The 14,142-nt window shown below is 35.7% G+C and overlaps 1 protein-coding gene across 1 annotated transcript in view; it reads right to left on the reverse strand.

Annotated features, from left to right (window-relative positions):
* Positions 1–14,142, reverse strand: part of LOC146995595 (uncharacterized) — a 169,624-nt gene that overhangs the window by 34,997 nt on the left and 120,485 nt on the right. The gene's annotated exons all lie outside the window — the stretch shown is intronic.

Here is a 14,142-nt window from a genome sequence, read left to right on the forward strand (position 1 = left end):
TTGCTTTGCTATAAAAAAATGCCATCTGCTGGGAAGTTCTTTATTTCACTGGTTATATTTTTAAAGATATAAATAATCATCTACTACTTGGCAGTTTTATTCTTATGCAAAATGGCACTTTTAAAGAAGCAATGGATGGAAAGTTATACTTCAGATCTTTGCAAAGAAAATTATTCGTCTCTAATGCCTCCCCCCCCAAAAAAAAACTCTTTTCAATATCTAAAGATAAGTAATACTGCCAACACTACCAGGAAGTCGGTACTTCTTGCCAACACTAAATATATAGACTAAATACATAAAATGCGCTTACCTTACATAATCTTATTTAGCCGAAGTAATTCATTACGGTCAAGAGAACAGACAGCATACGAGCTCTTGGACATCTTTTAGGCAACAAGGTGGGCGAGTCCTGCTGTATCCGACTTTCATGAATGCAGCATATTTCACAGTGGTGGTTGTTTACTGTGTTCTCACATGTGTAACCAACCACTGTTCAAGAAAGTATAAATGATCTAGTAGCTACACATTTGGGCAAAAAGTTACAGGAAGATGTGATATTAAAGTAGACTTATTAAAGTTTTTGTAGACATATTAATTAATTAGTTTTCATGCTATAGGGTCTTCTAAGAAAGCACCCCTTTTAAACATATCCTGAAACCTTGCAAAGAGCAGTCTTGGGTGATTTCATACGCCTGACAAGGTCAAAAATATTTTCTAGCCTTCTTATTCCTGTTACTAAAAAACTTGTCTTTCCTTTCCCTGCGCAACGTCACTGTACATTTTGGTTAATTTTGGTTATATTTCTCTCTAATCTTTGGGGGAGGGGTGAACATCTGGGCTAGGTCCATTCACAGTCTTTAAGTAGTAACTATGCTAGCACTTATATTGAAGTTTTAACTGCAGGCAAAGTAGCCTCACCTTTGTTTAGTTAGGCCTTGTCCAAATGTATAGTTAAATTTCAGTTATAAATCACCAGGAATGAACTGGATATCTGTAAGTATGTATGTTAATAATCAGGCAGAATGGTTAATTTACCAGCATGGTTAATTTACCAGCATGTTAAGGTTACCCTGTTAGCCATCAAGTTTAGTATTCATATTAATCATTGTGAAAATTTTCCAAATAAAATACAAATGAAAGTGAAAAAAAGCTGTCAACAAAACTGTTTCAGAAAAGTAAAATATGTTGCTGGAATACCATGGAGGTTTTTAGATACCAAAGACGAAATTTGGCTCACCTTGCCAACTTTCGTCTTTGGTATGAGGCGAACCTTTTGGTGATGTGAGATCATGAATCTAGGACCTATAAGATCATCATTTGAAGAAATAAATGAAAGTTTTGCTTGAATTATGCTCCCTTAAAAATGGAGAGATTTCTCTAAAAATTCATTACATACGTATAATAGTCACTGGGATAGAAAGGTGAAACCAGTTTTATTTAAAAACAAAAAAAAAAAATACAGTATGTGTGAGTATAAGTTTTTATGAATACTGTGCCATTTTATATGAAAATGTTTCATCTTATCATATTCTAAGTTCAAGCTTTTAGATTAAAGCATCAAAACACTTAGCCTGATTACGATGTTCTTTTAAAATTTGAGCTCTTCTATTTAGAGTAGCAAACTTACTACGTTAATGTTAGAATATTTCTATTATGAAATTTAAGCTCTTGTATTAGACTGGCAAATTTATTACGTTAATATTAGAATATTTCTACTATGAAATGAGATCTTGTATTAGAGTCTCAAATTTCTTACATTAATATTAGAATACTTCTATTATAAAATTTGAGCTCTTGTATTAGAGTGGCAAGTTTACTACATTAATATTAGAACATTTCTATAATGAAATTTGGGCTCTTGTATTAGAGCCCCAAATCAAGAATTTTGTTGTGTAAATCAAGTTAGAGGCTTGATTTTTTTTTTTTTTTTTTTTTTTTAAATTTACTTTAGTGTAATTTATTAAGAGCAAGCTTCGTAGATTTTTGTTTCTCAAAAAGCACATACGTTTATTGCATTATGTATTTTAGAGGGAAAAAAATACGTTGTGTCATACTTTAATTTATAATTTAAAAAAAAAAAAAAAAAAAAGAACAAGTTGATTTGGAATTTTTCAATATCGACTAAAAGCCTTTTAAAATTAATTTTGAAACACTGTGACAATTTTCTTGGCATAATTACTGTGAGTGATCTCACAGACCGCTTTAAAGAAACGCGTAAAAATACATACTTTTATGACTTTTTAAGGAATGTTATAGACAATTTTAAGCCTTTTTAAGGAATGTTATAGACACTTTATGCCTAGTTATAGAATTCTAATTCATTTAAATCAATAAACATTCATTTAATCAATAATTTTAAACATAAATCATTAAATTTTACGCAGTTAAATCCATATAAAAAATGACTATTTTCTTCGTTTTGAGGAACAGAGCTGTAAAGAACTAAGATTTTATTAAACATGCATGAAAATATGTGATTTTATTAAGCATTACTGTCAATTAAACCATAGTTATGAAGGAATGAATTTAGTTATTAATAAATAATAGATTAGTATATCTTTGTTTACAAGGATGACTTACAAGTTGATACACAGTCAAAACACATATTTTGAGAGCACTTAAGACACACTGATTCCTTGCATTCTAAACATTTGGTATGCTGGTTTCCTCTTCTTACAAGGTGGGCACAGATAATTGGGGGGGGGGGAGATTTGATAAATCTATCCTCTTAATTTCCAAGGATTCTTCTAATTGTTATTTTCAGTTCCCTTGGCAAAAAAGAGAAAATTATCCCAACTCTCAGATGCAGATTAATAATTAGCTAATAAGAGCATAAAATTTTTTCTTTTCACTTTTGTAGTGTCAGCATATGACTAGAACATTATGCATGAACATAAATCCAAGTATTTTCGGGCTCTGCTCTAGAGCCTATTTTTGCAAGAGGTTTCTGATCAAGGAGGTGAATTATTGTGTTATGCTTTGGTGTTCGTACTGCCCAATTTAGTCATTTTTTGCACCATTTGAAGTGATTTTCCATAAAAATTATCACTTTGTTCACAGTCATTAGAAAAATTATGACATTCATCTGCAGAAAGCTCAGATTCACTTTTGCTTTCACTGTGAAGACTACATCATTCTTCAGAATCAGAGTATATTACATAAAAAATATTGTTGACAAGATATTCAATTTCTTTTTGCGTGAGATATACGGGACTTTTTCTTGTAAAATTTGAAGGCATATTTATCTCTTTTACGAAAAACAAGCATTCGATAAATAACATCTATAGTCCACTAAAACTCGTACACATCTGCTGTGAGGGGCCTCTCAGACAACTTAAAAAGTAAAAAACGTAGTAACTGAAACCATAATAAAGCTAGAAGTGTAAAACTTGATATGTGATCTTGTGGGATGGGTTTGAGAAGGTAGGAGGAAGGACAGGGACCATTCTCCGTTTTTAGGGGTGGAGAAGACGGTTAGAAAATCCTCAGCGGTCTCCGAAACCATTCACAGCAGTTGAAGGTTAATTTACGCGAAATTTTTTTTTCTGTTCACAAACTATTCTATTACTTTTGAAGGTTATAAATACCTATTTGTGTCTTTTAAAATTGGGAGGTTTTAGGGAGTTAAAAAAATTTTTTCCCAATTTAAAAGTTTCAGTAACTGAAAGAAAATTTTTTTGTTGTTGCTGCTATAAAATGATGCAGTATAAAGAACAAAATATTCTTATTCCCAGCACAGAAGATTATATAATTTGAGACAGATAATTGCTGGCACATATTAACAGAATGATTTGCTGAACAAAAAAATATTTTTGACATATTTTCTACTTTCAAAGATTACTCGAATAAATCAGTTAAGAACTATAGGTTTTATCCAGTGCTGCCATCTATTGCCGATTAATAAGACAAAAATATTACTATTATTATTTTACTTTTTTCTAGTTGCTGTGAAACAACAAAACTAATTTTGCTGTTGAACTGTATATGGCATAAGTATGAAGAAAATGAGGCTTAATAATAAAGATAAAAAGACAAAAAGAAATGTATTAGCAGAAATGAGTAGACCTGGTAGAATTCAAGGTCAGCAACAGCGTAAAAAAACTTACCATACCCACTAGGCGACCGTTAAAATCTAAGCCCTTTCAGATTTTTTTTTTCTTTTCATTTGGGAAACAGTTAAAAAGATGCGAAATACTTGTTGATTGGAACAGTTCTGCTGCCTGCCGCTAGGCCGGAGTCCTGGCTATTTCAAGATATCAAAACAGCCATATCTGGCTAGATCAGGTAAGACCAAGCACTGTGTCCACCCTCATACGATATTGTGAAATTTTAAATTTGAAATCCGAGATCAGAAATGTATGTTCTTTAAATAATTTAATGTTAATGACGAAATTTTTTTGAATATTTTGTATATAAAGTACTTACGAAAGGTAGTCTTGGAAGTTATATAGAAATTGTTTAGAGTGGAAACTTCCTGGCTTCAAATTAGTCATTTCCAAACACAGCAAATTTATAGCTCTGGATATTTTTGGAAACATCGCGTAAATTTCTATGTCACTTTAATAGCTGCTTAATGCTTTAATTTATTTGAATAAATTGCATTTTTAACCAGATATAAAAAAATAAACGAATTGAATAAAATTTATTTTTATTTGGTTAATTACTTTTTTGGTTGCATTTGTTTTTGTATACAATAGTAAATTTACTTGCGGTTACTAGGTTTAAGCGGATATCGAAAAATCCAAGAGTTTTCTCTTTCCCAGTTATTTTTAATACGCCTTACATTTCTTTAGAATTCCCATAAAAATGTCTTGCAAAGTAATTTTGTTCTCAAATACAAATCAGAAGAACTTTCAATTAGCCCAATTTGCTGAACTTTTAAACAAAAATAAAAAAACAAATGTTGTTACCCGAAGTTATGTGTAAACCTAAGTTAATATAATTACAAAATATCTAACAATGGATAGATATCCATGGATATCCAAAATATCTAATCATGATGTTTATTTTTATTTCATTTAATGATTTTAGTTCATATATATGCATTAATATGTGTATCATTATCGTTTATCATTCATTGCTCACATATTATGTGTAAACCTAGGTTAATAATAACAAAACCTCTGACCATGGATAGATTAGTGTTTAATGATTTCATTTAATGATTTTATAGTTAGTTCTATATTTTCATTTATCCTAGTTTAACAACTTTGTTCCTAGATAATCTTTTAAATACTAGCAGAGTAGAAAAGAAATTTTTTAATATTCACAATGCCACCAGTTTCTCACATTTCACATGTGTCAAAAGATAAAACATCAAGCATTGTTATCAGTGCAGGAATTAGAATACTGCAATAATTTTTTTTTCCCCCAAAACAAAAAATCAACATTTTCTTAAGCATTAAATGAAGAAATTTTACAACTAATTAAAATGAATGGTTTACAAATTTTATAAAATTATTCTCTTTATATAAAAATTAAATATCAGTTAAGAGTTTTATATAGCTCCTGCACAATATTCAACAAAATTATTCCTTTTCATTCCAGATTTAATTCAAAAAGTACTTTTCCATTAGTTAAGAAACGCTCTTTTAAACCTTTATTATGCCCTAGCATTCATCCTCAAAAATATGAACAAAAACAATATGCATATAAAAATGTAGAAACGACTTGTTGAAAATAAACTATCGCGCTGCGCCGTATTTTTGGCATATGACAAGTGAAGTGCAATAGCGCTTCGCCGGACTCAAACGGTTAAGTTTTCAGACATTCAAATTTGAAAACTTTCGTTCCAGCTGCACTTAAAAATTAAATAATAATCTGAAGTATTGGACTAACATGCAAATAAACCAGGGGTTCCCTTATTTTTTCAACCGCTAGCGCACTTATAGGTTTAGTTGTTTTGTCACACCGCCCTAGTCATGTTCGACGAAGTGTTGTACAAGATTTGTGCTTTACAACCTGTTTATTCATAGCAAATAACAACACTTCATTAAATACGACTCTATGATACGTCTATGGGCACCACGGTGCACAATTTGGGAACCCCTGAAATTTACGATTTAAAAAGCAGAGGATGCTGGCTGATGATATATTACTGTAAATGGGAAGTTTATTTACACTGGTGTGAAAAAATTAAGGACCAAGTCGAAAAATTAGCATATCAGCTGAAAGAAGAGGCAGAGCGGACAGAAACACCAATCAGGAGATTAAGTAAGGTGATGTACGGTAGCACATGCGCAGATATGCAGGTAGATGTAATGGGAGAGTGTCTGAGTAGTATAAAGCATGTTGTCGGTGTAAGATCAGTATTTCTGGCAAAGAGATTGCACGCCATATAGCAGTTAAAATCACACCGAGTTGCTGCCTCAGCGAGAAATGGCGAATAATCAATCTGTTAGACGACGTCTGGATGCTTTACCCGAGGTCGAATCATTGGGAAGTTGGAGGAAGGCTGCAGTGTGACAAGTGTGGCTGCAGAGTTTGGAATTGCTCACAGCATCGTTTCACGACTTTGGAGACAATTTCAAACTACAGGAACAGCTATCCGGGGGTTTAGTAGTAGTCGTCCACGAGGAACCACACCCGCAGATGACCGGTATATTGCCTTACAGGCCAGAAGAATTAGGCGGCAGACAGTGGGAGAAATCGCTAGACACAGGCGACTGGACGACCGATATCGCGTTTTACCGTGGCCAGAAGACTGCACGGTGGTGGTCTGTTTGCACGACGCCCTGTACGGTGTGTACCTCTAACGCCTGCCCATCGGAGAAGGCGTTCTCTGTGGTGCCGGGAACACCGGAATTGGAGAGACAATTAATGGGGACGAGTACTCTTTACAGATGAGAGCAGATTCAGTCTGAGTAGCGATTCTCATCGCATACTCATCTGGGGAGAGCGGGGAAGCCGCAATAATCCCTCGAACATCATTGAAACGGACAGGTATGGAGGTGGCGGTGTTCTCGTTTGGGGAGGCATCATGCTTGGTAGTTGTACAGACAGACCTTCACATCTTCGACGCAGGTTGAGTCAACGGGACCCATTATTGTAACGAGATTCTTCTTCCATATGTGCGTCTTTTTAGAGGCACTATGGGTCTGCAGTTCCTTTTCATGGACAACAATGCACCATGTCATCGCACAGTAGCTGCCGAACAGCTCTTAGAGAGTGAGGATATTGAACGTATGGATTGGGCGGCACGATCTCCGGATCTCAATTCCATCGAGCATGTATGGGATTTTCTAGGCAGACGCTTGGCAGCTCGTACCTTACCACCAGTAACGATTCCGGAGCTTCGATTGGCGCTGCAAGACGAATGGGCAGCAATGCCTCAACAACTCATTGACACTCTCATTCTCAGCATGGACAGACGCTGTGAAACCTGCGTAGCAGTCAGGGGAGATTATATCTCCTATTAAAGACCGCATGTTTCTTGCTGGACACACATCACAGGGATGTTTCGGCCTTCAGTCGCATTGCACTCCATGCTACTTTTTCAATAAAGCTTCCTTTTATCCCTCTGATTTATCTTTTAGTAAGTGTTGCTTACATTACTCATGTCCTTACGTATTGGGGATCTTACGGTATTAAATGTGTTGATTTGGAAAGCTTTTGTACAAAGTTATATTGAAAAAACCGTCTCCTCCTTAATTTTTGCACACCAGTGTATATATGGCAAATCACGCTAGAGCCATCTGCCCAAGGGAAGGGATGCCTTTGTGGAGGAATTTCTTATTCAAAATGAATCATATTCACATCATATGCATTTATGAAGGCAAAAAAAGTAACTTTCATCCTCTCCTACAATTATTGTCATAAAATATTATAATTTTATAACTAGTTTTCTATAAATATTTTACATCAGATTCATATACTTTGCCGAAACTAAACTTAAATGGAGATAAATTATTACGATTTAAAAATATTATGACAAAATTATTTTTAAGCTTTAAGGAACGAATGTACGCTAGGGAGCACAATAGGTGCAATGAAGTGAAACTACACTTATGCCACATACTTATGCTTACTTGAAAGAATATCAAAACAGTGGAGTCTCCCCAATGATCACTGTTTGTGCTAGTCCACTTGGCAAGTGAACTAGCCAGTTCTTTCCTCTGCATCTCCATTTCTTTGCCTGTGCTTTCTCTCGGAAATTTTTAGCTTCATCAGGGAGCCGAGATTGATTTATGGTTTCTGTCCTTCAAACAAACCGTTGACCCTGCAACTTTTAAAAGCTGTGCACATGAGTAATATTTTTATATTCATACAATTTTGATAGTACCATACTTACTGAATAACATGAGAGATTCAAAAATATATTGCAAACGTATAATTACATTAACATGTTTGTTGTAATATTTATAATAACTTACTCATTAACACATTACCAACCGGTAGCCTATTAATCGGCTTTTCATCCCCAACACCTACCGATCAATCGCCTGTTAATCGGCTTTTTTAGGCAAGGCCTGCCGATCGACAGCCTATTAATCAGCTTTTTTTCGCCAACACCTATCGACCGATAGCCTATTAATCGCTTTTTTCTCGAGACTACCTAAAAATAGCCTATCAATCTCGGTAGCCATTGTGATAAACAGATGCCATTTGCTATATCATCTGCATTTTATTATTGGTATTGAGGTACATTGCTCAGTTGCGTAAAGTGCATTGCTTCGTAAACTGCCACATTTTAACACCGTTTTTAAAAAAATTGCTGTTCACGTTGAGCGAAAAAAATGGTACTGGAGAGTTTTATTTAGACAATTTATTAGATTGTCTAGACAGTTATTTTGAACATGAAGAATCTGCGGCTGAGCGGCCGGTCGGACGTGCGTATGCTGTTGAACTGCTAGCGGTCCTTAAAGTGTAAACTTGTCAAATGTAATAAAATGTAATGCTGGGTGGGTTACATATACTCGATTTATTTTTAATGTATTAGAAACTCCAGCTTTATGCTTTGGTACTTGCCAGTGACAGGCAAAATCTTCTCCTTGCCATGATAAATTTCTGATAAGTGAATCAAACAGAATGGATAATTCACTGAAATACATTAGCAATTAAAATAAAGCAAAAATAATAATAATTACAAAAAGAAACTGCCACCTCAAAAAAAAATCAAAAATTGAGGATGCACTTAACAATAGATATGAACAAATTAATTTTTAAAAAATCTAAATTAACTGAGAATTAATTAAAAGACGAATGTTTAAACCAGGGGGATCCCACCCTTTTCGTCGCTAAGAGCACATTCTACAATATCTGTTGGATGGCAGGCACCATTTACTTTTTTTAAGGTGATTTCATAGTTGGATAGAGTTGCACATTAAAAAAAACAGAGAGAGAGATTGCTCACATTTTGCTTCGTGTTGAGCACAATTTGATACATGCACATAGGTTAATAATACATGCGCCCCCCCCCAAAAAAAGAGATCGATCGCATTTAGCTTTGTCCTGGTATCTATGTTGGATGTAATTTCTATTTCATGAAATATGAAAAAACGTTCATGTGGAATTTTTATAGAAACTGAAACATTTTTATTGTGATCGCACAGCGCCCATCCGTTAAATAGCCTGCAGGCATACGGTTTGGGAACTCCTGGTTTAAACAATGGATAATCAGCACTATAGTCATAAAATTTTTGTCATAAGAGATACATAATTAAAACAACTAAATGAAATTACAGTCCGTAACTTAAAAAATAACTTTAAAAAAATCAATGAAGACTGAATTTGCAATGACATCAGAGGTCATATCAACTTATGTAACTATGATATCATGTGCTACATTTACTATTCTATACTTGTCGACTTTACTATTCTTGTCTTGCTACTTTAGCTGAAAAATTTCTGCAAACACTGTTACAAGTATCAACTAGCATTAATTTTCTAACTTGATTTCAAGACTAAGCTGTGAGTTTTTTACATATTCTTTTATGAAAACGATTTACAATGGACACATAACTGAGAGTTCAGTGTCATACTTCACATTAATGTCAAAATGTAGTTTTATTTCGATATAAGAAATAGATTGCAGTGTTGGTATACTGAAAATGTTTTAGGAATTTTCAATAATGGACATTATTTGTATTCCATATCAAGCTACTTATCAGTGAGAATAGAAAAAAGGTTTCCAGGATGCTTGTGAAACAACAGCATATGTACTCCATTTTGAATGTTTCATCAGTATATATTAATCCAAATTATTGCAGAATTTTCTAATTTAAAATAAAGTTTTTGGGTTTTTCTGTTACTGTATACGTTTAAAAATTCTCAAATGTTTTAATGCACTTCGGTGGGTCTATGTGTGAACATTTTTAATAGTGGCACTGATAATTTCCAGCTTAAAATTCATAAAGTATGTTCTTTTATTTATTTATTTTATTTGTTAAAAACTCCATGTTGGCCCAACGTTTTCATATTACCTTTATATTTTTTTCCCGCATACAGCCCATTAAATATATTTCAAATTATTCATTTATTCCTCTCCTTATTTATTCTGCAATCATGTTCGTTACCTGTTAACAGACACAGAGGTCGCTCAATCACACTGTTAAGGCACATGTTTCACTGTCTACAACTATTTTAAAATGATACTTGCAACTTCCCAGAGGCCTCCAAAATTGTGTGCCCTAGGTGAAATGAATTTCCATTCAATATTCTCGGGAGATAAATAATTGGCTAGAGTTTAATTTGGGGATTTTAATTATGTTATGAAGTCCTTTTACTTCTTTGTTGGCACCAACAAGATTTGTGGCACTGTCGCAATATAATGCTGTGCAGTCCATTCCACTAAATTAAAAAGAATCTGCTACATCTCCATCTGATCGGAGATTTCCCATTATTTGTCGACACACAAATTGTTTGTTTTTAAATCATACAATACAATGAAGTACAACTTCATGTCAAACAGATCGACCACTTAATGGTCAGAACTTTCCGCGCACGTGAATTTATAACGCGACTGCATCAACATGCAAAAAAATTTTTTGATAATGTTCAATAGCTATTAATAACACAAATTTGTGAATTTTAGATAATATTGTCAGATGTTTAGCAAAATAAGTAAGATTTGTCTTAGCTAAACAGCCTCTGAGAACTAAAATCAGAATCCAGGTAGGGATTCACACATTTTTTAACTTACTTTTAGATAAGACAGTTCTCGTGCCGTATTAATTGGTGGATGTCCTCTCCAAAGCAATCATTTTCTGTTTGTTGTATCAGGAATATTTGGCTATGCTGAACACTTAGCTGGTCGTGACAATCTTGCTAGGGGCATTTTCAAATAAACCTGAAAATATAACTACTAACACATAAAATAGTTATATATTTATCACTCAATTTCAGTAAATTATGTAAAAAATGATTCACTTTTATCTCAGATAGATACTGCATGAGTTGGATAGTCACTGCCCACCAGCAACGCTGGACAACACAATTTGTGATGCACTTAGCTTATCAGAATCCACACTCCGTGACAGGAGATCCGCTGGATTCTGATCCGATGCCACGGTTGAACAGATGAAAAGTTCTTGAATTGTGGCCACACTATGCTGAACAAACATCTTATCATCCATATGTTCCTTTTATATCCATTCGAGGGCTATCATTGAGTCTGTCCATAAGTAGACTTGAGTCACTGCTAATTTCAAGGTGATAAGGCCGTTTTTCACCAACCTGGACGATAGGACAGTGGCACATAGCTCAAGCCTCGAGAATCAATAGGCTCTTAAAAGGAGTAGCTCTTGATTTGCTCAAGATTAACCTTACCAATGTTCTCCCAGAAAAATCTACAGACTTGCAATAAACTGCTACTTCGAAACAACATTCATAAGCATCGAAAAAACAATGGATTTCAACATTTTTAGCTTGATCAATCACTACACGTCTGTCAATATTGATGTTGTTTATGCTCTCTAGTGTCAAAGAAATTGATGCCATTCCTAATTTTCTGCAGAAGGAAGTCCATAATTCGAATCAATTTTAAGACGGCACAGTTTCTGCATAAAAATCTTTGCTTTGGCTATAATTGGGCCAAAAAGACCAAAAGGGTAAAATAATCTAGCAACTGAAGATAAGACACATCACTTATGTATGTGATATGATACATCTCTTATGTATATGATAACACTACGCTCTACTTTGAAGGAAATGCGATCCTTTATTGGTTTCCATGACACACCCAAGGTTTTTGTTTCAAATGGATCAGAGAAACTGTCGATTTAGAGAAAGTTCAGAATGATTTGCACATCATTTGTATGCAATTGGCTTGCCTTCTTTTTTCAAAACCACTGTTGTAACTCTTTGGGCTCGTTTAACGTTGAAGCTGCGCAGCATCACCCATGGAGACTCGTACGGCAGGAAAATGTGATCCTGCTAGTTGATGGGCGAAATACAATCTCCAACATGATCCTTTGGCCTCTGCTTCTGCCTAAACGAGAGGCACTTAGCTGTGACCGCTAGTGTCAACCGGCTAGTCATTAGTCTAACTGGTCAGCAGATTGAAGTCAATCTTTCGGAAGTTCTTGCGTTCACGAAAGCTGACTGGAGGACTTCAGTCTGCGTATAGGTCTGGCTAGCTCTAACACAGGATTCTGTGTTCCCTTGTTGAGCTCCATGTTTGCGTCCTTGTGGGTGGGGTGGTTGGACCTGAATCCTACCTACTTAGAATATGGAAACTTCAAATTCTTCCCCCAATCACATCGAAATGAAAAAATTTGGTTTCGCTAAGCGAATGTGCACTTTTACCATTGTTAACATGAATCGAAGTCGAAAGTTCTTAGTCATTGTAACGAAAATCGCTCTTTTCAACCGAGCTCCTCATAGCTTAGCGGAGAAGGCGCAGGACTCGAAACCTGAAAGTACCGGGTTCGAAACCCATCAACGGCAAGATGCCCGATAATTGGTTTTTATGTAAATATCCTTGTTGTTAATGTTATCTTATTTATGTAAATTTCCTTCTTATTCTTCCAGAACATTCCAAGTCTGGAATGTTTCAGCACGTTCACCAGCTGTATATAAGTAGCTCTTCATTCAGTTCTAGTTAATAAAAAGTCTTGAGTTTAGACTTGTACTTGCCTGTTCATTTGTAGGATCCCCTCATCTACGCGACAGTTTGGTAGAGGCGCCGGGTATTTCTCAGTTACTACGGCAGTGTTACGCCGAAGCCTGCGGATTCGAGGACTTCCTCCTGAGTTTGGGCTCTTACAGGATTCGCGTAAAAGATCGAGAAAGATGGTTGATGAGAAGGAATCCGAGCAGAATTCTCCAGCAGCCAGTTCCGCTTCAAGTAATATCGCACCAATACCGATCCTGACGTACCAACTACCCAGAAGCCCGTGTATATTCAGCAGGGATAGCCAAGAAGACACTAATAGATGGCTCAAGGACTTTGATCGAATCGCCAACTATAACCACTGGGATGATCAAATGTGTCTGGCGAACGTCATTTTTTACCTTGGCGGAACCGCTCGACAGTGGTTCGATAATAATGAAGATACATTTACCAGTTGGACTGTTTTCAAGACTGCTCTTAAGAACACCTTTTTCCGAGCAGCTGATGTAAAGCGCCAAGCTGAACGAGTACTACTGACATGTGCTCAGCAAATCGATGAGACGTCTGAAGCATACATTCAAGATGTTCTCGCTCTCTGCCGGAAAGTAAAACCTTCTATGTCTGACAAAACCTTCTATGTCTGACAAAACCTTCTATGTCTGACGACGAAAAATTGGCCCACCTCATGAAAGGTATTGCTGAAGATTTTTACCAGGTCCTGTCATCCCAGGACTATGGCAGCGTCGATGCCTTCGTGAAACGCTGCCGTCACATAGAAAGCCTTCGATGAAGACGTATCGCCCGATCACGATTCCAGAGGCTGCCTAATGTCTCCGCGGTCTCGGCCGATGCGGACGCCAGTGAACTAAAGTCTATAGTGCGCACCATCGTCAGAGAAGAGCTTCAGAAGGTCCTTACGCAGGGCTACACGGAAATAGAATCCGTAGCACCGAATGACATAGCATCTGTGGTCCGGGAAGAGGTTATAGAGGCGCTGGCACCACTCACAGGAGCAGGGAGAAGCAAAAACACTACCCAATGTTCACTTCCAGTTAGGTCGCAACCAAGACGTGAAGCCAGCCAGAGAACTG

The sequence above is a fragment of the Stegodyphus dumicola genome, chromosome 9 (genome assembly GCF_044657685.1).
Source record: "Stegodyphus dumicola isolate Sdum_Otavi_A_Nest chromosome 9, ASM4465768v1".
Lineage (NCBI taxonomy): Eukaryota > Metazoa > Arthropoda > Arachnida > Araneae > Eresidae > Stegodyphus > Stegodyphus dumicola.